The sequence below is a fragment of the Oreochromis niloticus genome, linkage group LG3, assembly GCF_001858045.2.
Source record: "Oreochromis niloticus isolate F11D_XX linkage group LG3, O_niloticus_UMD_NMBU, whole genome shotgun sequence".
NCBI classification, from domain to species: domain Eukaryota; kingdom Metazoa; phylum Chordata; class Actinopteri; order Cichliformes; family Cichlidae; genus Oreochromis; species Oreochromis niloticus.
This window is the reverse complement of record NC_031967.2, coordinates 69,127,327-69,149,500: the sequence shown is the minus strand read 5'-3', so window position 1 is coordinate 69,149,500 and position 22,174 is coordinate 69,127,327. Positions and strand designations below refer to the sequence as shown.

At 40.5% G+C, this 22,174-nt stretch overlaps 1 long non-coding RNA gene across 3 annotated transcripts; it reads left to right on the top strand.

Annotated features, from left to right (window-relative positions):
• The first annotated feature begins 1,013 nt into the window (after nucleotides 1-1,013).
• On the top strand, nucleotides 1,014-6,433 carry LOC106097136 (CD226 antigen). 3 transcript variants are annotated; one of them, XR_003218862.1, is made up of 4 exons: nucleotides 1,014-1,148; nucleotides 2,107-2,225; nucleotides 3,576-3,914; nucleotides 5,580-6,433. It is a non-coding gene; the product is annotated as a CD226 antigen (long non-coding RNA). The 3 variants fall into 3 exon arrangements; XR_001223459.3 differs by lacking the exon at nucleotides 2,107-2,225; XR_003218863.1 differs by lacking the exons at nucleotides 1,014-1,148; nucleotides 2,107-2,225 and adding an exon at nucleotides 2,261-3,070.
• Nucleotides 6,434-22,174: the final 15,741 nt, after the last annotated feature.

The window sequence follows — 22,174 nt, the reverse complement described above, 5'->3', positions numbered from 1 at the left end:
AAGACATTTTGGCATTAAAATCTGTGTATTATTTTGAGCACAGGAGCTGTGTCAGTCTTCTGTGCTTATCTACTTATAACATGCTAAGAAAAGGATTCAGATTTCAACCCCCACCCTGCTTACTTTATGATCCTCCAGTGTTATTTATTTTTAAATACATCTTCTCAGATGATGTGCATGTCGTGCCATCACTTAACCCTTTGCGTGCCAGCTGCAGCACGTGTGCCCAGGGTTGCCAACCCCTGATGTACACAAAAACAACAACAACAAAGAATCCCCCTCTCGCCCCTGCGGGTTGTCTATCCTCCAAGCTCGGGTCCTCTAACAGAGGCCTGGGAGTTTGAGGGTCCTGCGCAGTATCTTAGCTGTTCCCAGGACTGCACTATTCTGAACAGAGATCTCAGATGTTGTTCCTGGGATCTGCTAAAGCCACTCGCCTAGGTTGGGAGTCACTGCACCTAGTGCTCCGATCACCCCTGCGACCACTGTTAACGTCACTCTCCACATTTTCTTGAGCTGTTCTCTGAGCCCTTGGTACTTCTCAAGTATGTTGTGTTCCTTCATCCTGATGTTGTCATTACTCGGTATAACTACATCTATCATTACCGCCGTCTTCCTCTGCTTTTAAGGTTGTTAGTCACCACGATTTTGTCTGTCTGGAAGTCCCACAGGATCTTAGCTCGGTCATTCTCGGCCACGCTAGAGGGTGAGCCCCGTTTTCACCTCTGGACTTCCAGGCCAAAATCGGCACAGATGTTTCTGTATTTGAATTAAATTATTTAATTTAATTGAATTTAATTTCATTAATATAACCAGTTGATTTTATTTCCAACAATTTTTTTTTCATTTCATTTTGTTTTTTGTTTGTTTTGTTTTGGGTTTTTACAAATGTTCCCCTGCTATTCTTCGATCACACTCCAGTCCAGTAGGTGGCGTTAAAGTGCCATAAGTACTGTAAGTTGGTTGGCCAGCAGCCAATCACATCCAGAGAAGATGAAGACGATGAAGAAGAGAAGGCCGAAATGCATCATAACAGTTATTGCGGAAGTGTTTTTATCAAACCCCATTTCCCGTTACCCCGACTGTGATGGCTGTTGAAATATATTTACTATTTTTCTGGACTTTGCTGTTTGCAGTCGTCTGTGCAGGTTACATTTAGTTCTTATAAGTCAAACACGTTTTAAACCTGCTGTTTTTCATCCTGTTAATCTCAGAGCAAAGTATCGGTCGGTTTACGAGTGACTCAGTTACTGGCATCCAGGGCGGCACCTTCAGATGCCACAACTTACAGCAGCTTTTCCAATAATGGATTAAAGAGTTATTTAACCCGTTAAATTTAACTCCAGAGTTTTTATGTATGCGTCTGTCTCTAGATCAGCTCCTTAACAGATGCTGAACACATAACCTGGTCCAGAGTTTCGGTTTAAAATCAGGAGGAAGCGCCAGTTTTTACTGATTCTTTTACTTACAACATATTTTAAGTGTAATATAAATTATCTGCTGGGGAAAAATACATTTTATATATATGCAGCACGTTAAGTTGTAGCTAATAAAACTGCTGTATGTCGCATTCTCACGAGAATGTCCGTGAACTAATTTAGCGATACAGGAAGTGTGCGAATGATTTGCTGCCGCATTGATCTGTTCTTCTTTAAGAAACGCTTTTGCATTTTACTGTCATATTTCTATGTTTATATATTGTTCACCACTTTATAATCATCATCATCTGATAACACCTCTAATTACAGTAGGTAGAATTCATCATCAATTTGTGTTACAGCCAGTTGATAACCACTGTGGTGATCTCTGTTTTCTCCAGCTGGGGTTTTAGGTTTTATTGTTCCAGCTAATGTACAGAAAGCCTGGCTTTGTTGAACTTCAGTCATAGTCTGTGTGTCTGAGGAGGTTATGTTCAGAGTTTCGGCCAAACTGAACCAATGTCCAAACATTTGCTGCGTTACGTTTCTGAATAGAGTTGTTTGTTTCTTAGTGTAAGGCTTATTTAGCCAGTCACAAGTTTACAACAGTGGCTGTACAGAATCCTCTCTGCAGACCTGATTGTCGTTGCGTGGCGGAGCTGAACCCTACAGTTATTGATGTGCACAGGACAGACTGGATGATGGCAGTGTAGAAGATGACTAGCAGCTCCTGTGGCAGTTTCAAATTCCGGAGTTACATGAGGAAGTACAGCCTCTTCTGGACCTTCTTCTGGATTGAGTCTGTGTGTAAGGACCACTTCAAATCCTATAAAGAAAGTGGATCCTACAAATCTGAAGTTATTCCCAGTGGTAAGAGGGTGGAGGGTTTTCTCCACCATCATCTCCACAGAGTTGAACGAGTTCAGCTCCAGGTGGTTCTGACTGCACCAATGGGCCAGGTGGTCTACATCCTTTCTGTACTCGTACAGACTCATAATCATTCTAGATCAGACCAGTGATGGTTGTGTCATCTGCAAACTTCAGGAGTTTCACAGATGGTTCGTCTGAGCTGCAGTCATTAGTGTAGAGCAGTGATCCCCAACCTTCCCTTCCGCCAGGGATCGCTTTATGTCCGAGTGTATTTTCACGGACCGACCTTTAAGGTGTCGCGGATAAATACAAAAAAATTAAACCAGTACCGCTACCAAAAAGAGAAGATTTATTCATAACACACAGGAAAGACCCAGGGAAACCGAGTTAACGATAAAAACGGTAAAAAAAACACACCCGAGCCTCAACTCTCGTGGTCCACTACCAAACTACTCACGGACCGGTACTGGTCCATGGCCCAGGGGGTGGGGACTGCTGGTGTAGAGGGAGAAGAACAGAGAATACACCTCTGGGGGAGGCCAGTGTTGATGGTATGTGTGTGATTTGATGCTCCTCAACCTCACCTGCTGCTGCCTGTCCATCAGAAAACTGGTGACCCACTGACAGGTGAAGGTGTATGGTAAATGGACTAATTCTTATATAGTGCTTTCCTACTCTCCTGGAGTGCTCAGTAAGCTGGGTGAGCTTCTGCTGGAGGATGTCTGGGATGACTTTGTTGAAGGCTGAGCTGACGTCCATGAACAGGATCCTATATGTCCCAGGTTGGTGGGGGTGATGCAGGATGTAGTGCAGTCCCATACTGATGCATCCTCAGCTGACCTGTTTGCCCAGTAGGTAAACTGCAGGGAGTCCAGCAGGGGCTCTGATGTCCTTCAGGTGGCTCAACATGAGTCTTTCAGTGGACCTCATGACCACAGACATCAGGGAGACAGGCCTGTAGTCATTTAATCCTGTGATGGTGGACTTCTTTGGAACCGACACATTATATTTTTACTACTGCTGACATTTACTGCCAGCATCTCAGAGCCAAAGTATCCTTGGACAAGTATTTTCTCCTCATTTCTCCTCTTGGATGTCAGATAAAGACTAACCTATAAACTTTTGAATAGTCTACAATTTGTTGACTGGTAATTATATGGTGATGTAGCTCATGACATGTAATAGAGTAACACAGAAGTAATGTAACTACTAATAATGACCCCAATACTTGTGTGATGGCCTTTGATGACCTTTAACCTCTCTGCTCTGTGTTGTTTCCTCTTTCAGACCCAACAATCATCACAGCTGAGTCTGGACAGGACGTCACTCTGACATGTCGAGCTCCAAACAACAACATCATAGCTGTGAAGTGGAGCAGAGCTGACCTGGGAGATGAATATGTGCTTTTGTACAAGGATAAGCATTTTGTTTCAGACAACCAGCATCCATCTTTTAAGAACCGGGTGGATCTGCAGGACAGACAGATGAAGGATGGAGACGTGTCTTTGATTCTGAACAATGTGACGATTAATGACACTGGAACATACGAGTGTCGTCTCATCCAGACAGGAACACATGGTCTGAAGGTCATCAGCATCATCTCCCTGAGAGTTGTTGTTCCTCCAGGTGAGTGAGTAGAGTTGAGTGTGTGTGACCAGAAGTGAAGCTGCTTCCTGGTTGTTGATGTTTGTTTCTAAATGATTCAGTAAAGGACTAGATGTTACAGTCCCTGATAATGCATTGCTTTAGATGGAGGGACTCTTGAGGGATGGCTGTTATGAGGAAAAGCAGCCTAGAAACTTTACCAGCAGCACACATCGTTGTGTGCCTCAACTTTCGGTCTATTACCCAGGGTAATCTGCCATTTTTTCCCCTTGGTTAGGTTTAGGGATTAGAGATCTGATCTAGATTATCATATTAAGATATTTGACACATCGTCAGTAGTGGACCTTGGATTCATCAGGTGTTTCGGCCATTATCACTAGACACCCTCATCCAAGGAGGCCCTGCCAGGGTTAAATTGTTATTTCTCTTCTTCTTTCTTCTGTTTAGTTTTCTACAGTTTATTTTCTATCTATTCACTGCAACTGAGAAATAATACTTACCTCTCTAATATTTATGGAGCCTCACTTCTTCAAAGGGATAGAAAAGGTGATAGAGAGAAGTAAGACGAAAGGGACAAGATAGGAGAGAGCAGAGAGGAGAGCCGGAAGGGGGGCGCCCGGTCTGGCTTCCCACACCTCCCCGCTGGATCGGGCTGTACGCTCTACCTCCCCACTGCCTCCCATAAAAGGGAAGAAGAGCAGAGGGGAGAAGAGTGGAACATTTTTTTCTTTTCTTTCATTCCTCCTTTTGGTTTTACTACCATGAGGTTAACTGCACAGCCCCCAGGAGGTCCTGAGACAGCTGTATCAGTCAACCAGCAAAATTTCTAATGTTATGTTTTACCCTTTTGACGCCCTCTACTGAGGCAGGCCCACCATGGGTTGATCAATCCTGGGCATGTGTCTTGCAGTTAGCTGACTGCCTCAGCTGCCTAAGGGATGTCAGCCCTTTTTAACCATAGCCAGTGACTGGTCGTCTCAGCAGTGTTAGCTAATTCTCTTATAGCCTCCCTTTGCACCTTTCCTCTGATCCCAATCTCTCTAAGCATTTTTGCTGTTGTACTGGCAACAAAGCCCCTGCACCCCACTTCCAGCCTCTGTCCTCTGCCTCAGCTGCCACGTTGGCATACCGCAGCTTCTTATGCTCAAATGCTTCCTCAATCGCTTCCTCCTATGGAACCGTCAACTCAATGACGTATGCAAGTTTTGGGGAGTTAGACCAAAGGACAAGGTCTGGTTGCAGAGTTACAATCTCTGTGGGAAAAATTAGCCTCTGATCCAAGTCCACTTGCCTCTGCCAATCCCTGGCAATCTTCAGCGGGCCAAGGTCTGGGTTTGAGGGGCTTGTCCTCGTCTCCTTCCTGGACAAATGTTGATACAAACTGACGATTCTCTTTGTTCATGAAAGGTTGAGCGTTAATGGATTTTCTTTTGCACTCACCTTTCTCGGCTAGATACCTGAGAACCTGGTTGTGTCTCCATGTCTATCTGCCCTGAGTAAGGCTAGTCCTACAACCAACCAAGATGTTGTTGATGAGACTTTGTAGAAAGCAGCTGGTCTGAGTGATGTGATCAGAGTGCAGTAGATAATGTCTGACAGCAGTTTGAAGAGGAAATGGATTCTGTTCTGTTCTTCACTCATCACCTACCTGACAGCTGACACCTCACACCTGTTTCTCACCTGCAGGTCAGACAGGAGGAGACACAGAGGATGGGTCTGTTGGACTGATCGTTGGTCTGATAGTTTCTGCTGTGCTTCTTGTTGCTGCTGTTGTTGGATTTTTGATCTACAGAAAACATGAAAAAACAAAGAGTCAGGATCCGTACCATCAACCTGCTGAACTGCAGCCTGTTTGAAATGTGAGTTTTTTACAGCTGAACTCCTGGAGTCTGAGTCTCCTGCTGATCCAGACTTTCAGTCATGTTATTAAACATTCAGAGGACGATCTGAGGACAGACATCAGTCAGCTCTCGGTGATTTGAAGTTACTGATTTTGTTTGTTTGCTTTGTGTGCATCAGTATTAGTTATTAGTTTGTTTTAGCTTCCAGGTTAGTCGCTCATCTCAGTGCAAGAGTTTATATTCTTAAACACTATTATTTACACCTTTGCCTTATTTATATGTGGAACATTCAGGACTTCATAATTCAAACAAAGAAAAGTTAATAATCTGAAAAAAGAATCATTGATATTCAACAGAAATAAGTTTGTTCACAGTGATGAGTTCAGTGTTGTCTCTGTCTCAATATCAGAATCAGTGAGTTTGTTCCATCTTCAGGTTCAGCTGTTTGTAAGGTCAGACTCACAGACTGATCCTCATGTTTAGATGTTACACAATAATTACAGACACTGACTGACAACACAAACACAACACAAAGTGCTCAGGGTCCATTTATCAGCTAGAACTGAGTGACTGAATAATCTGATATTATTATGAAACCAAAGAGAAATGTGTTACATGGAGCTGCAGAGTCACATGTTTCCTCCTCTGATCTATGAAGCCTTAACTTGTTCCTCCATGAAGGAGACTCTTCAGTTTAAATACGTCAGGATTATTTATTATTTAATTATTATACGAGTTTGTTTAACGATAAAGTTTTACAGATGTTACTTGTGAATGTTTGTCTTTGTTTCTTGTGGCTGTAAAAGTTTCCTGACCTGCTGTATCAGTGTGTGCAGATTTGATCTCACCTTGAATGTTGTAACAGTGTGAACATTTATACATTTAACCTGACATTATTACAACCTGTGATCTGTGAAAGCTCAGTAGCGCCCCCTCTATGTTTTTGAGCACAACAGTGTTTTTTTGTATTAACATCTTTGTGCCTACTAGATGAAACAAGCATGTTACAGTACTGCCTTGTTATTGAGAAGAGTTACATGTTGATTGTTCTTTTGAACTTCATATTTCATGATACAGTTTCTATGCTAGCTAGCTTGTGTGCTACTAAAATATGCTGTTCTTCTGTAATGTGCTGTGTTTGCCTGACCAGAAGAGATTCTGTTCATATCCATATAATAAACATAATCTCTAAAAGATAAACAAACCTTTGTCTATCATTTTACACAACAACACAGAGTTCAGGCGTTAACTGAGCACAGTTATATATACATGTACATATCAGCCACTGAACAGATCTGTAAACTTAGGAAACTTCTAGTGTTAAAAATAATTTATCTTGACCTTTAAAAAAAAGTCAGTCCCCCACCTCTGTGTTTGAACCAATAGAAAGCTGGTGCTCAGAGGAAGAGGGCGGGCTTTACTTGGTGTCAGTGAGAGAAATGAAAAAAAGCTGAAATGAGTGAGAAGGACGATGAAGGAAACATCTGTGCTGTGTCTGCTCTGTAAGTAGAATCTCTGTGTTTGTTTGAATTCTTGTACTTTGACTGTCTGCTCTCCTGATAACTGATGATGGAGGAGAAGACATGAAAAACAAATCAGGCTGAATTCAAGTTCAAAACACCACGAGGACCAACTGCAGGTCTGAACTGACTCTTTATCTTTGCTCAGGAGTCAAGGAAACACAGCAGGCAGTGAAAAGATCAAATCATTCACTCATTACATAGGGGGTCTGGAAAGTATTCAGACCCCCTTAATATTTTCACTCTTAGTCATTTGCTAAAATCATTTAAGTTCATTTGTTTCCTCATTAGTCTACACACAGCACCTCATATTGACAGAAAAACAGATTTATTAAAAAAGAAAAACTGAAATATCACATGGTCCTAAGTATTCAGACCCTTTGCTCAGTATTTAGTAGAAACACCTTTTCTAATACAGCCACAAGTCTTTTTGGGAAAGATGCAACAAGTTTTTCACACCTGGATTTGGGAATCCTCTGCCATTCTTCCCTGCAGATCCTCTCCAGTTCTGTCAGGCTGGATGGTAAATGTTGGTGCCATTTTTAGGCCTCTTCAGAGATACTCAATTGGGTGTAAGTCAGGGCTTTGGCTGGGCCATTCAAGAACAGTCACAGAGTTGTTGTGAAGCCACTCCTTTGTTATTTTAGCTGTTTACTCAGGGTCCTTGTCTTGTTGGAAGGTAAACCTTCGGCCCAGTCTGAGGTCCTGAGCACTTGAAGAAGGTTTTCGTCCAGGATATCCCTGTACTTGGCCGCATTCACCTTTCCCTCGATTGCAACCAGTCGTCCTGTCCCTGCAGCTGAAAAATAACCCCACAAGATAATGCTGCCACCAACATGCTTCACTGTTAGGACTGTATTGGAGAGGTGATGAGCAGTACCTGGTTTTCTCCACACATACTGCTTAGAATTAAGGCCAAACAGTTCCATCTTGGTCTCGCCAGACCACAGAATCTTATTTCTCACTATCTTGGAGTACTCCAGGTGTTTTTTTTAGCAAACTGCATACGAGCTTTCATGTGTCTTGCACTGAGGAGAAGCTTCCGTCGGGCCACTCTGCCATACAGCCCGGACTGGTGGAGGGCTGCGGTGATGGTTGACTTTCTACAACTTTCTCCCATCTCCTGACTGCATCTCTGGAGCTCAGCCACAGTAATCTTCAGGTTTCTTCTTTACCTCTCTCACAAAGGCTCTTCTCCCTCAATAGCTCAGTTTCGCCAGACCCCCCCCTCAAAGGGTTCTGGTCGTTCCGAACATCTTCCATTTAAGGATTATGGAGGCCACTGTGCTCTTAGGAACCTTAAGTGCAGCAGAGTTTTTTTTGTAACTTTGGCCAGATCTGTGCCTTGTCACAATTCTGTCTCTGAGCTCTTCAGGCAGTTCCTTTGACCTTGTGATTCTCATTTGCTCTGATAGGCATTGTGAGCTGTAAAGTCTTATATAGACAGGCATGTGGCTTTCCTAATCAAGTCCAATAAGTATAATCAAACACAGCTGGACTCAAATGAAGCTGTAGAACAGGGGTGTCGAATTCCAAGCCTTGAGAGCCAGTGTCTCACCCTGGGTCAAAACAATGGCTGCAATATAACAAAGAGTGAAAAATTTAAGGGAGTCTGAATGCTTTCTGTACCCACTGTATATATAAGTATCAAGTTAGTGGTAAAAACATTAATGTTAATAAAAATAGATTGCAAAGCATAAGCAGATATATTTAATATAGCACAGGTGCAGTGTTTGTCAGCTGTTTGTGTGGAGTGGGCAAGGGCGTAGATTTGGTTTTGGCATTGGTGGGGATGGATGATTGAACCACTGAACCCTGCCCTGTTTCTTTTTTTCCCCTTTTTGTCTTTGCTTCTTGATAAAAAAAAAGGAGAAACATACTTGCCTACATATGCTATTCTACATGCTTTTAAACCATTTAAAATTACAATTCATAGTTTTATATGTGAATTATATAATGTTAAATTACTATTAAACAAATGACTGACTAAGTATTTTAGACTTTAGTTTACTTCAGACATATTCCATATAAATCAGGTGTCATACAAAAATAAAAATAGAGTCATGACAATAAAAGAATATGACTTTAAGGACTTAACAACATTACTTCAGTTATAGTACACCAACATCTCTGATACATTAGCACTAAGGGAACACTGAATGACCTGCTGGTTTTTGTCCATAAAACTATTCATCTAAGATTACCACAAAGTAAAAGATCTCTCAGCAACATTATGCAACATTTTAGGCACTATTGCCCCGATCAAATCAGTGAGCTGGGATTTTTTATTCTAAACATGAACTACCGTTACAGCAACAGACATGGACTACTGGTGCCCCACACAACAACTCAATGTCCACTATGTGAAGGAGCCAAACACATGCCTTCTCCTCTCGTTAGCTGAGATAAACTGCTGCAGTAGCAATAGCCATTGTTGGAAGCTGGAATTGGCTTGGCCAATCTGGGATATGGTTTTTCAATTTTGAAAAACAGGAGAAATTCGGGAGAATAGATTATGTGCACGTTAGCATATGCTACTTCCGGTGCGGAAACTCCTGTGGGGAGCTTTGTTTCCGGTGTCCTATTCGCGCCTTGTTTACGGTCCAAAACAAGTTAAGCAAATGATTGAATCAAGCGGCAATTTACATTTCTATAGATGTCTTGGGCATTTACCAGTGTTGGGACTAACGCGTTATTAAGTAACGCGTTACAGTAACTACGTTATTATTGTGGTAACGAGCACGGTAACTAGTTATTATGCCAAAACCAGGAACGCGTTACTCGTTACTGGGATTTAGATAGGCTCGTTACTCGTTACTTCGTGTGGTGGATATCGCGGAGCTTCCACAGATTCAATAACATTAGCAAGTGGTGGAGGCCAGCAGGTGGATGAAGGAAAAGGGAGGCAAGAGGAGAGACCCGAAGCGGCCGCCGGTCCGCGTGTCAGGTGAACTGAACTTCAGGTAAGAAGTTATGACCTGCAGTCTATCGGAGTCAGATATAAACCAAGTTGAGGTGGAGTTTATTTTCGGTATGCTGACATTTTCGTACTGCGTGCTAGCTAGCATGACGGAGTTTCTATACAGCTGTGTGGGTGCTGTGTTACTGATGTTGAACTTTATTTTGTTCATACGGTTAATTATTAGAGTTGCCAACCGTCCCGTAAAAACAGAATCGTCTCGTATTCAGAGAAAATATTACGCGTTTCGTACTGAGGTGAAAAGTTTGTCCCGGACTTCAGCTACAATGAAAAAGACACAAAGCTGAAGCTGCACAGCTGCCTCTTCTTCTCTCATTCTCTCCTGTTTCTACTTCAATCACGAAACCTTCAACACACGAAAAAAAAAAGCACCCCTCGTCACACCCCGGCAGAGGAGCTGGCCCTAGGGTTGAATGCCACCAGACCCATTGTTGAGGGCATCCCTGGGGGCAGCTCTTCCTTAGACCAGCAGCCGGGGTGCAGTAGTAGCAGCACCTTCATAACTGGTAAATGAGCTCATAATTCTATTTGAACAATGTAAAATATTTGGTTGTTGCCTTAATTAAAATGCTTTTTGTACTGTGACATTTATTGACATTGTGGGGTTTTTGTGTGTAGTTTTACATAACACTCCATCACTTTTACCTGTTCCCATGCAAGGGGTGACTGAAGCATGCACAGTAAGTTGGGAGATATATATATATATTCTTTTTTTTAAATTTATCGCTTTTATAGCCGTGGTCTCTCATCTTGATTACACGAAGTGTTTTACTATTACTACTCTAAAATATGAATTACATCTGAAATAATCAAATACATGAAATAGAATGATTAATAGTACATTTCCCTTTTTTTAGGAAATGAACTGTATGTATCTGTATGAAATCAATAAAAGAATCAAATGCTGCATTATCTTTAGTTACATTGATAATATTTATTTATGGTACAACAGTGGCGAAATATCGCTCTTGCTTTCATATAACTGCAGCGGACATACCTGAGTGGCCGCGATCTAATCCTGTTTACATAAAGTAAACCTGCTCCCGAGCAGGTTTACGCTTACGGATCTGTTGCTATGACAGTAAGTCCCGGATGAGCTTCGGAGAACCGAATGATCCAAGATCACGCGAAATCGTCAACATTCAAATCCAGCTAACTTACTTAGCGAGGTACGAAGAACAGACCCCAGTAGTGATTCTTGTGAAGTAACAACATAAAGTCTGCATTAATGTAATGTATCAACGGGACACTTGCTATTTTAGAAAAGTTATTCTTTACATTTGCAAAATTTTTAAACTTCATTGTGCTCAGTCACACCTGTTAGCATAAAACGTGAAATATTAAAATAGTACAAAACCTTTGATAAGTGACAGTAAAAATCAGTTTATAACAACTAAGACATCAAACTCTTGTATTTGTCTTCGTTTACAATTGCAACAAATTCCACAGAACCAATATCTCTGAAAATGAGTGCATGCTTCTGAAACATTTGATAATATGAATATTTCAGAAACGTTAGTTTGAGTCTGCTCAATTGCAAAACAAAGGAAAAACTACTGACTTGCATGAGATAAGCATCTGCAGAGTCCACCATTATATTGTTGTTCACATAAGTTTCTTAAACCATGAACAAATGAGTAATTGTCTAATCTGGAATGTAAAGTGTAGTCATTTAGTGACATACAAAAGTGAGAATGAGAACTTGCAAGAATAAAAAAACAAACAGTAAAATAAAAACTGTCCTTAACACTAAGGCAATTGTATGCTGTGAGCATACAATTACAGTTCTGCATGGCTTTCTGCAAGAGTCTGTTTCTTAGACCATGCACTGGTGAGATGCACTGCCTTCCACCAATGTTCATTAGGATGTTCTGAATGGCTTCAAAGATGTCCTTAAGTTCCTTTGGATAGTCTATGTTGAGGGCAAAAAGAAGGCCCATCAGCATGGAAATGGCACTTGAGACATCCCTCAGATTAGACAGGATTACTGCCGCCTCAAGGACAACCAACACATCGATGATGTCTTCTTCTTTCACCATCGCAATGCCAACTTTCATCCTCTTAGAAAACGTGTCTTCAATACCTGTCGGCTATAAAAGGCTTCAAAGACAAAAAAAAAAAAAAAAAAAATTACACAATTACACAATATCCCTTGTGCTTAAGAATTCATGTCTTTCCAAAGAAGAGCCATACTGATGCTTTGGATGATGGTGATTGGCTTTGGGTAACACTTATTAGTTGTTAAAGTTTTTTCAGAATGAGATATGCACCCCCATGTTACAAATCCATTTCTTGCTTTAAACAAAGATCATGTTCATAAATAACTGAGCATGTCTTCAATTGCAGAATTCAAACAAAATTTTCAATTTAAATGGTAAATGGCCTGTATTTGTATAGCGCTTTACTAGTCCCCTAAGGACTCCAAAGCGCTTTACACATTCAGTCATTCACACACATGGGTGGATGACTGAATCGTGGCTGAAGAGTTGGTAGTTCGTCTTGTAATCGGAAGGTTGCCCGTTCGAGCCCCGGCTCCGACAGTTTCAGTCGTTGTGTCCTTGGGCAAGACACTTCACCCGTTGCCTACTGGTGGTGGTCAGAGGGCCCGGTGGTGCCAGTGTCCGGCAGCCTCGCCTCTGTCAGTGCGCCCCAGGGCGGCTGTGGCTACAATGTAGCTTGCCATCACCAGTGTGTGAATTTAAATCTACTTATGCTAAATATTGGCTGTGCTCTAAACCAAATCTGGCTGAGAATACATGAAATGTGCAAACTGCAGCTACACTACAGGATCAGATTATGGCTCCATAGACAATGCTTCTTTAATCAGTTTATTGATTAAAGTTTATTTTTTCCCCCTTATATTTACAGCATGAAAGCATATAGACATGGCTGAACAGGTTGCATAATTGGCACTGAATATCAACATCCACCTTTACCCAGCTGCCCAATGACTCTCGGCCAGTAACCTTTAATTGCTTACCCAGTCTACACAGTCTCTTTTCCAGGGTCCAGGACATTTCACCAAAGTATTGCCCCCCACAGCTGTAGCAGCCACTGCAGGCCCTTAAATATCCTAATATCTCTGCCATTACAATATACAATGTGAGAAATCAAACGTAAAGCTGAAGTGAACAGTACAGCAGCGAAATGTCAAAGACCCTGGTGAAGACATGAATAAACACAAGACACTAATAATATCAATGCTAGCTTACCAGTTAGTTTCTCTGAAACCCAGACCAAATCCAGTGTCAAAGATCTTGTAATAATACATTTGGTGAGGAAAAAGTACACGTTATCACGTGGCATCTATTGTTTCATAGATGCCACATGTTTCATTTAAAATCCACTGTGGTGCTGTCATTATTAAATTTACTAAAAGAAACAATGCTAACCTTCACAGTCTTGAAAGTGTGTGAGGGATCTTCCTTTAGAAAATGAGGTCCTCTGTCCTCTTCCTTTGTGTAGGGCTCTGGTCAAAGAAGTCAAAAACAAAACCAAAACATTTTTTAAACAGTGTTTATGAAGCATGTAGACAGCTCCAAATTCACAGCTTTTTGATGCATAATTCCATCAATATATGATTATCATTGGAGATTTTGAATCAGGCTTATCAGGACATTCAAGTAGAATATGATATCCAACCTACCACCAATATACATAGATTCTGTAAAAGGTACCACACTAAATGTCCGGTTGTGAAATATGATGACAGACTTTACTTATCAGCTTTCTTTCAATGAGTTCATCAGTTGAACTGGATAACCTAAAACTTAAACAAAGGATTAGATTTCGCAGTTGAACACTTACATCATCTCCGAAGCATCTTATGAGCCTAGTTAGCCCTCCTATGCCGCTCTTGATTTTGTACAGCTCCACGAACCTCTCCATAATGGTCAAGCACAGCAAAAAGGAACCCTTTCAGGTCAACAGATGTAAGATGGGCAAATTCTGCTTCAACCTGAGCAATAGAAGAAGAGGGGTGGAGAGTACAGGCAGAATAAAAAAAAGATTCTTTGAGACCCAAATTTAAGCAAACAGTCATCTGAGGCCCATTAGAGAAAACACAAACACACAAAAGCAAACAAACAAAAGATGCACTTTACCTGCCGTTCAGCAAACAAGGAAGTTCAGAGAACAATAAGCTCTGTCTTGAAATCTTTTAAAGTAGAATGATTGTGAAAATGACTTATGTGATGTAAAACTTTAGTAAACGTGCGATTAAAAGAACACTGAGTAAAAGGACAAGTAACAGTTTCCTTATTCCTCAGATGTTTACCTTGATGAGCAATACTGTTTTAGTCCAACTGCCTCATTAAAGTTGCACAACAGGCTTTTTACATTAAAGCCAGCAAGTCCATTACATACTCCCTTTTTAGATCTGAAATACTGTGCAGATTCTGTGTATATGTAGTGGACAGCAATTTACCCAAAAGAGCGCAAAGTTTGCAAGTCCACCTCATTTAAATGACAAAGACAGATGTGATCATCTAGACCTGTGAAAATACATTAATGACAAACCTGCAGTTATGGATGTTATTACAACCACAAGAACCTAAACAGTCTGCTCCATTGCTTTTGTTAATGAATCATTTGTTGGTAACACATCTGAATTAGAGCTGGGCGATAAAACGATAACAATATGTATTGCGAAATAATTTTTCTCGATAGAAAATTTAAACTATTGCGATAGGCTTCATCTCTCTTGTCCTCTTAAAAAAAAAGGAAAAAAAAAGAACAGCCAATCCAAATTAAGTAGCGCAGAGCCAAACCAATCACAGCCGCAGCGTCACGTCACGTGACTTGTTACGTACAGCACAAGCGCCAAGGCGCACATGTGTATTTGTTTTTGCAGCCGTGCCGCCCGGGTAATGAAGGAAAGGAGTTTGCTGACTAGAGAAAAATCAACCGAGAGCGTGAGCGAAGGTTACCGAAGAAAAAACAGATGATGGTTCCAATGCCGGAGAGCTTGTCGAACGGAAGGGCCATAGAAGTTCCGTAGTGTGAAGGTATTTCGGCTATTTCAAGTCTGACAAAAAACAGAGTAGCGCGCACTGTAAATTGTGTCGAAAGCAAGTCTGGAAATACAATAAAGCGGTGCATGCTCAACCTCTGACTGAAAGCGCTAATTCGTCATTCGGCTTTTGTCAGACTAAAGTAACTGTTAAAACTGTTTGAAAAGCTAAGCTATACAACAAGGAGAGATTGAGAATTTCCTTTTAGTTCTCAGTTTATTTGATATTGACAAAAGTTAGTCAATTTTGTCTGTTCTTCTGTAAAATGACCTAAGATTTATTTTTAGAATTAATATTTTGTTTCTAAGTGGAATTGACAATTTAGTGGTCTGTTTTGTTTGTTCTATTTTGAAACTTAAATGCTTTAGCGGCTGCCTTTTGTGTAGTTTGCAATATTTGCCTTTATTTATCTGAAACTGAAGTCTCATGTTCCTTAAGTAGATCTACCCTGTTGAACTTATTATGGGAAATAAATATTTTACTTAAAACAAGCTGCTAATTATTTCACATTTTAATTGTGAGCAACGGCACATTTAAATCTTACAAATATAGTTATTTGGCTTATATCGTGATATATATCGTTATCGCCTGAAATGAAAAAAACATATCGTGATATGAAAAAATCTTATATCGCCCAGCTCTAGTCTGAATATTTAGTTTATGCCACCTGCATGTGATCATCAATAGTGCCATATTACTTCTTAAGAAGTACCCTGACACTACAATCTTTATATCATTTGTTCTACAGAGCTATTAAGTTACAATATAATCTGTGGTGTTTCCAGTATGACAAAATGCACAAATTGTAACTTACCATTTGACTCCACTGACAAAAATAAATCCCCAGCATCAAGTTTGGCTTCACAGACCTAAAATAAGTAAAATAAAAATATATGTTATAATTATATTGTTTTCACCATTTATTCATGTTTGCTAATTTTCTGACATATAAACAATGTTAGTTTTGTTACAATACAGAGAATACAGTTTAATTAAAAGGTAAATTATGCAAAAAAAAAAAAAAAAAAAAAACCTTCTGCAGTATACCATGCCAAAAATCAGTGTCTCTGATGCCAATTATTTTATCACTACAGCTCTTTTAGTATGGAAACTCACACAATCTAGTCATACTGATCACAAGAGTTCAAAAATAAGTCAAAATAGTGAGCTGTTGTTAAGCATAAAGCATTTCAGGGTAACAAATAACTGCACAATATAATTAAAGCAAAAAATAAACACACTGAAGGACTATCTGATAAAAACTAATATAATGCTGGTTTGTAGACCATATTTTGTCTCAGTCCTCAGTGCACTCTTGCAGCTTAGCATGCAGCAGTTAATAACAACTTAAGTGATTACATAGGGGTAAACAGATGACAACAAGCATCGGAGTCCTGCCAAAAAGTTCTTTTTGAACCCAGTCAGTTATTGGAAATATTGCCAAAATGAACTTCCACCAAAATACAACAGCCTGTGAACTTGAAAGAAATTTACAAGTACAGAGACAATATGAAATAAGCTTTATTAATTAGCTGAGTTAGCTTGCTAAAATCGCAACAGTGGTTGAGTGCACAACCTTAAAGCTAGCGGCACAATACTTGTGATTTGGTCAGTGCCACATTAAACCCATAAAAAAGGCCATGTGTCAGTTTATTAGGTCAAGTTTGGTCATGACACACAAGCTGGACCTTGTCGGCTTAAGTTACATTAGCTAAAGCAAACATTTCGGTAAAAGAGAAAAACACACATCATGCCATAAATTCAAAACATGTTCCAACTTTTGTAGCTCTCTTTCCTTATAGTTATAACCAATGACTCACCTTGAAAGCATATTCCAAAGAAGACGATTAGAAAACGTCCAAGTAAAGTGAGCATGTCGTTAACCGCCAATTCCCCATGATGCACCTCGGTAGCAGTCACGTGGGACAGTTTTGAATCCTGCTGTGCTCAACTTACCCACATTGTCAAGTTCACATAAGTTGCTGATTTAGCTGGAAATGAGTTTTCAAGTTAGCTTTTTTTGGTGTAATTGGGACGTTTTCAACTTGTCATTCTATGTTATAACAATAACTTCAGTCATCTATCGTCAAACTGATATGATATGTTGAAATAACAAACATCTAGAATTACATTTTACAGTGTAGGGCCTGACCTCCTCCAGTTTAGCAACACTGGTTTGGAGGTGTGTCAGTGATGGTCTGGCAAGGCGTATCCATGGAAACACAGATGTTTACAGGCTAGGCAACAGCACTCTGATTGCCATTATGTATTGTTTTGGTATTTGGTTGCATTTGTGGGTTTTAGGCCATTGTTTTTGTAAATCCTTTCAAGGTGACTAAGGTTCAATGGTGATTATCTGGGGAAAGCCATTTTTAATTTGTTCCAAGTCTGGCCTGTGGCTAGAATGCCCTATAACATAGAGCTGTCCTTTAGCCACCACAGTCAGTAGCGGTTTTAGATACGGGCGACACGGGCGGTTGCCCGGGGCGGCATCGTGATGGGGGCGGCATCACAGGCATCGGCAAAAAAAAAAAAAAAAGCTCGTACTCATGCTGCCCCGACGGCAGCCAGCGCATATTGGGAATGTCATAGGCACCGATCGGTTTTCTATCGCCCATTTGCTGGGAGTAAGGGCGCCCTCCGTTGCGAGGTGCGCCTGCTGCTTGCGGCACAGGGAGGAGAGGGCGGGGCGGCGGGGGATTCTCTGGCTGGCTGGAGCAGCATCTAATAACCAACTCGCAAAATAAAACAAAATAAAAACAAAACAACAAACACGAAAACACCAGACATTATGATACAGACTTATAATTTGCACCGATGTTTTTTCGAAATTCTATACGCGAAAATTGAGCGCGAGAGCCCTCGGTGCGCCTGCTCACTGCTGAAGTCAAAGTAAACTTTATTGTCATCTCTGCTACATACAGTCCAGTATATAGAGAGACGTGACGACGAGGCTCCAGTTACAGCAGTGCAAGTAAACGAACAATAAATATAAGAAGAGTAAGAAAATAAATATACACTTTAGGACTCGGGGTAAAGGGATCAATAACAATTTAAAATTTATAATTTATAGTTTGAGGATTTAAAGTCTCACACATAACCCGTCGAAAGGGGAGGGGAGCCTGCTGCTTCCAAATAGAGCACATTTCATTCATAATGTTGTAAATCCAAGCCCATTATGTATTCATGATTTGAATCCTGGGTTGCGTGAAATCTCAGAAATGCACCCTAGACAAAGTTAATCTGTGAACTAAGGTGTAGGTCTGTTAGGTTATGTTGTGGTGATCCTCGGGTTGGGGGGTGGGTGTTCATACTGAAGTGCAAAATTAAAACCAATGGAAGATGGACAAGAAAAGTTCAAAGTCATCAGGTGCTCAGTTTAGAAAAAAGAGAAAAGAAGAGGAGGAGAAACGAACAAAAGATCCAGGTAAGCAGATGGGTGATTGGATAATGGCAGGTCATCGTGAAACAATCAGAATCAGAATACTTTATTAATCCCTAAGGAAACAATGTGGGTTACAGTTGCTCCAAGAAGAAATGGTGAAAATAGTAACAGTAACAGACTAAACTCCAAACAATACATTATGTTACAGATTTTAATATCAATTAGTCATTGTCAATTGTTGATTTGTCCTGTTCTCATTGTATGACGAATTATGATGGCTGTTTGGTAGCTGTTTGCATACTATGCATACTCCCTCTCTCTTCATATGTGTGTGTGGACAACAGTTTTATGTTAATGTACAATCCTTAACATGTTTTGTGTGTGTGTGTGTGTGTGTGTGGTGGTGGTGGTGGGGGGGGCGCCAGAGAGAGTGTTCCCCAGGGCGCCAAACAGGCTAGGACCGCCACTGACCACAGTGTTGTCTTTGCAGTGTGCTTAGGGTCATTCTCGTGTTGGAATATTTTCTCTTACTGCACTGTTAGCCAGCAACCAGTTTATCTCAGACTTTAACTGAAATTAATTTGAAACTACATAAAAAGATAATAAAACCAACTACTAACTATCAATCCTTCCATCCTTTTGGGCTAGAGGCAGGGTACCACCTGGACAGGTCGTGGACTAACACAAAGAGACAGATAACCATGCACACCTATGCACAATTTAGAGCTTCCAATTAACCTATCCCCAACAAGTGCATGTTTTTGGACTGTGGAGGAAGTACCCGGAAACAACACACACAAAATTGGGGAGAACATGCAACCTCCACACAGGAAGACCACAGTCTGACGGTGGAATTGAACTTAGAATCTTCCTGCTGTGAGGCAACAGTGCTAAACACTGTGCCACCAACCCTCAACTGCAGTTTGTATTATGGCAATTTAACAAACATAACTTGTTTAAATAAATCCGCTCCTGTTGCTGCTTTATTGGGGCATGGGTGCTTTCTTTTACACAAAACTGTAGCGTTTCACTCAGCAGATCACAACATTTTTATTGATTATCTTAAAAATGGATGGGAAATGGAAAACACTGTGTTTCCTTTGTATCATTTCATCAACTACAGCTTACAGTAACTGTGATGTAACAGTTTAACTTTAGGTTTTTGCGTTCATTTTGCAAGGTGTGAAATGTGGTTAAGATTTGGGCTTGCTCACAGACTGCAGAGTTGGGTTCAAGTCTGAGACAAACATTTCTGGGTGTCATTCAGCCTTAGCTTTACCTTGAAAAAGCTCTGTGATTTGCATCTCTGCTGGTACCCAGTAAAGTCTGAACTGGGACTGTGTGTGATGCAGAGAGGTGGAGATTGGAGGTCTTGACTGAACTACAATACTTGTAATCATGTTTCCTGTTGTTTGAACTGTGTGTGTTTGTGTTCAGACTTTAAACCAGAGCCAGACGGCATCTACTCTTTACTGAAGTAGTCCACCAGTCCAACCACTGACGTCCAGCTGCTGGTCTCCAACTGGTCCCCCCAGCACCTCAGACCAGAGGACATCAACAGATTTTTATATGTTTTATGTCTTTTGTCTCTATTTAAATATGTATTTTACAGTAAAATCAACAATAAGAAAATAAGTATGTTAATATATTTGCGGTCATCAACATTTCCACTTATATTTATCTTATCTTTGTGTTTCTTGTATAAACAAAGTTCTCGATTGTTTTCCTCGTGTGGTTCTGTGGGTTTCACCAAAGTGTCAGATGGAACATTTGGGTTGTTCTGTCTGATTGTGGTTAACTGCTACGCTCCTCTCTTCAGGGCGGAAAACAAAGAGAAAACATTAGACGACAACTGCAGACTTAAAGCAATAGTAACATTGTTCAGTGGTTTAAAACTGCAATGGAAATATCTGTAAAGTATTTGTGAGATGTAGATTCTTCTTTAACACTTTGTTTGTTGCTTAAAACACCGTGGAGTCACCGTGTCTGACCTTGTTCTCAAAAAATTGTTGAAGTGTTTTAGTACGGTTGAGTATTGGAACTCAATGAAGCCTCTATGGAGACTAACTTTATATATAGTGAATTAAAAAACAAAATCATGTGAATTTGTGTTACTCAGAAAAAACAAATCTGAAGAAGTATCATTGTGAGGCATTTAAAGTCCAACATCTCCCTCTAGTGGTCATATATAAAGCATGTGTGAGGATGGTGTGAATGTAAAATGTGAATCATAGTGTTCCAGTCAGTCATCAGTGTGTCTCTGCACAGCTGTAATTAAAATGTGTTCAGAGGGCCTCAGTGTCTGAATGGTTCCAGTTCAGCTCCATAACAGCAGCGTCCCTGGTTTGATTCCTGTGTTTCACCTCATATCTGCCTCTCTCACTGAGGGGACGTCCACTACATGGAAAAGCAATAGTTCTCACCTCTGTGTTTGAACCAATAGAAAGCTGGTGCTCAGAGGAAGAGGGCGGGCTTTACTTGGTGTCAGTGAGAGAAATGAAAAAAAGCTGAAATGAGTGAGAAGGACGATGAAGGAAACATCTGTGCTGTGTCTGCTCTGTAAGTAGAATCTCTGTGTTTGTTTGTCAGCTATTTGTGTGGAGTTGTTCTTTATGTTCACCTCAAATCAACCTGAGTGTCATTTCTCTTTAGTTCTGATCTCACTGCTGAGCTGCACAACAAACCAAGGTCAGTAACCTTCTTCTGTCACAGTTTAAACCTGAGAAATGCTCACTGATATGACCTGATTGGGTTCATGTTTCACAATGTAAAGTCTAACAGATTTCAACTCTCACAGCTCGTCTGACTGTGAGTCCCAGCAGCTCTCAGTTCTTTAAAGGAGACTTTGTGTCTCTGAGCTGTGAGGAGGACGACAGCTCTGAGGAAAAATACAAGTACAAGACTCATTGTGGAAGTACATGGGGAAAACCAGCTGGTTCTTCCTTTAACATCTCTATGATGCCTCATGACAGTGGAGTTTACTGGTGTGAGTCCAGAGAGGGTCCCATCAGTAACATGGTTAACCTGACAGTCACTGGTAAGCTGAGTGTGTGGAGTTAGTGTTGATGAAGCTGTGTGTAAATGGATGAAATGCTGTAGTTTGTCTCTGTGTTGAGGTGGATCAGTAATCAGTGGCAAATCTAGAGAAATTCTCTTAGAGGGACATGGAAGCAATTTCTTTACACAGGTTTTATATAAAGCATATTACAAAATGTATAGTTAAAATAAATAAAATGCAGTAAGTATACATGTTTCATATAAATATAGTCTATAACTTTATTTTCTTCAGCCCACATAATTTCAACATTTCAGTTACATAAAACATGTCCATTTTGATTTTATGTACTGTATAGTCTATATAAGAAATAAGTATGTAGCTTGAGTACAAAATCAGGAAAGATACACAACATGAAGTGGTTCATATACAAACACATTTTTTTGCCTACTTTTCATTTTACCTTTGTATTTCACCTTCACATTTTTTGCCTTGTTTGGTATCATTCTTTTCAGCTCAACCTCACATGTCTGAATTTACAGTTATTT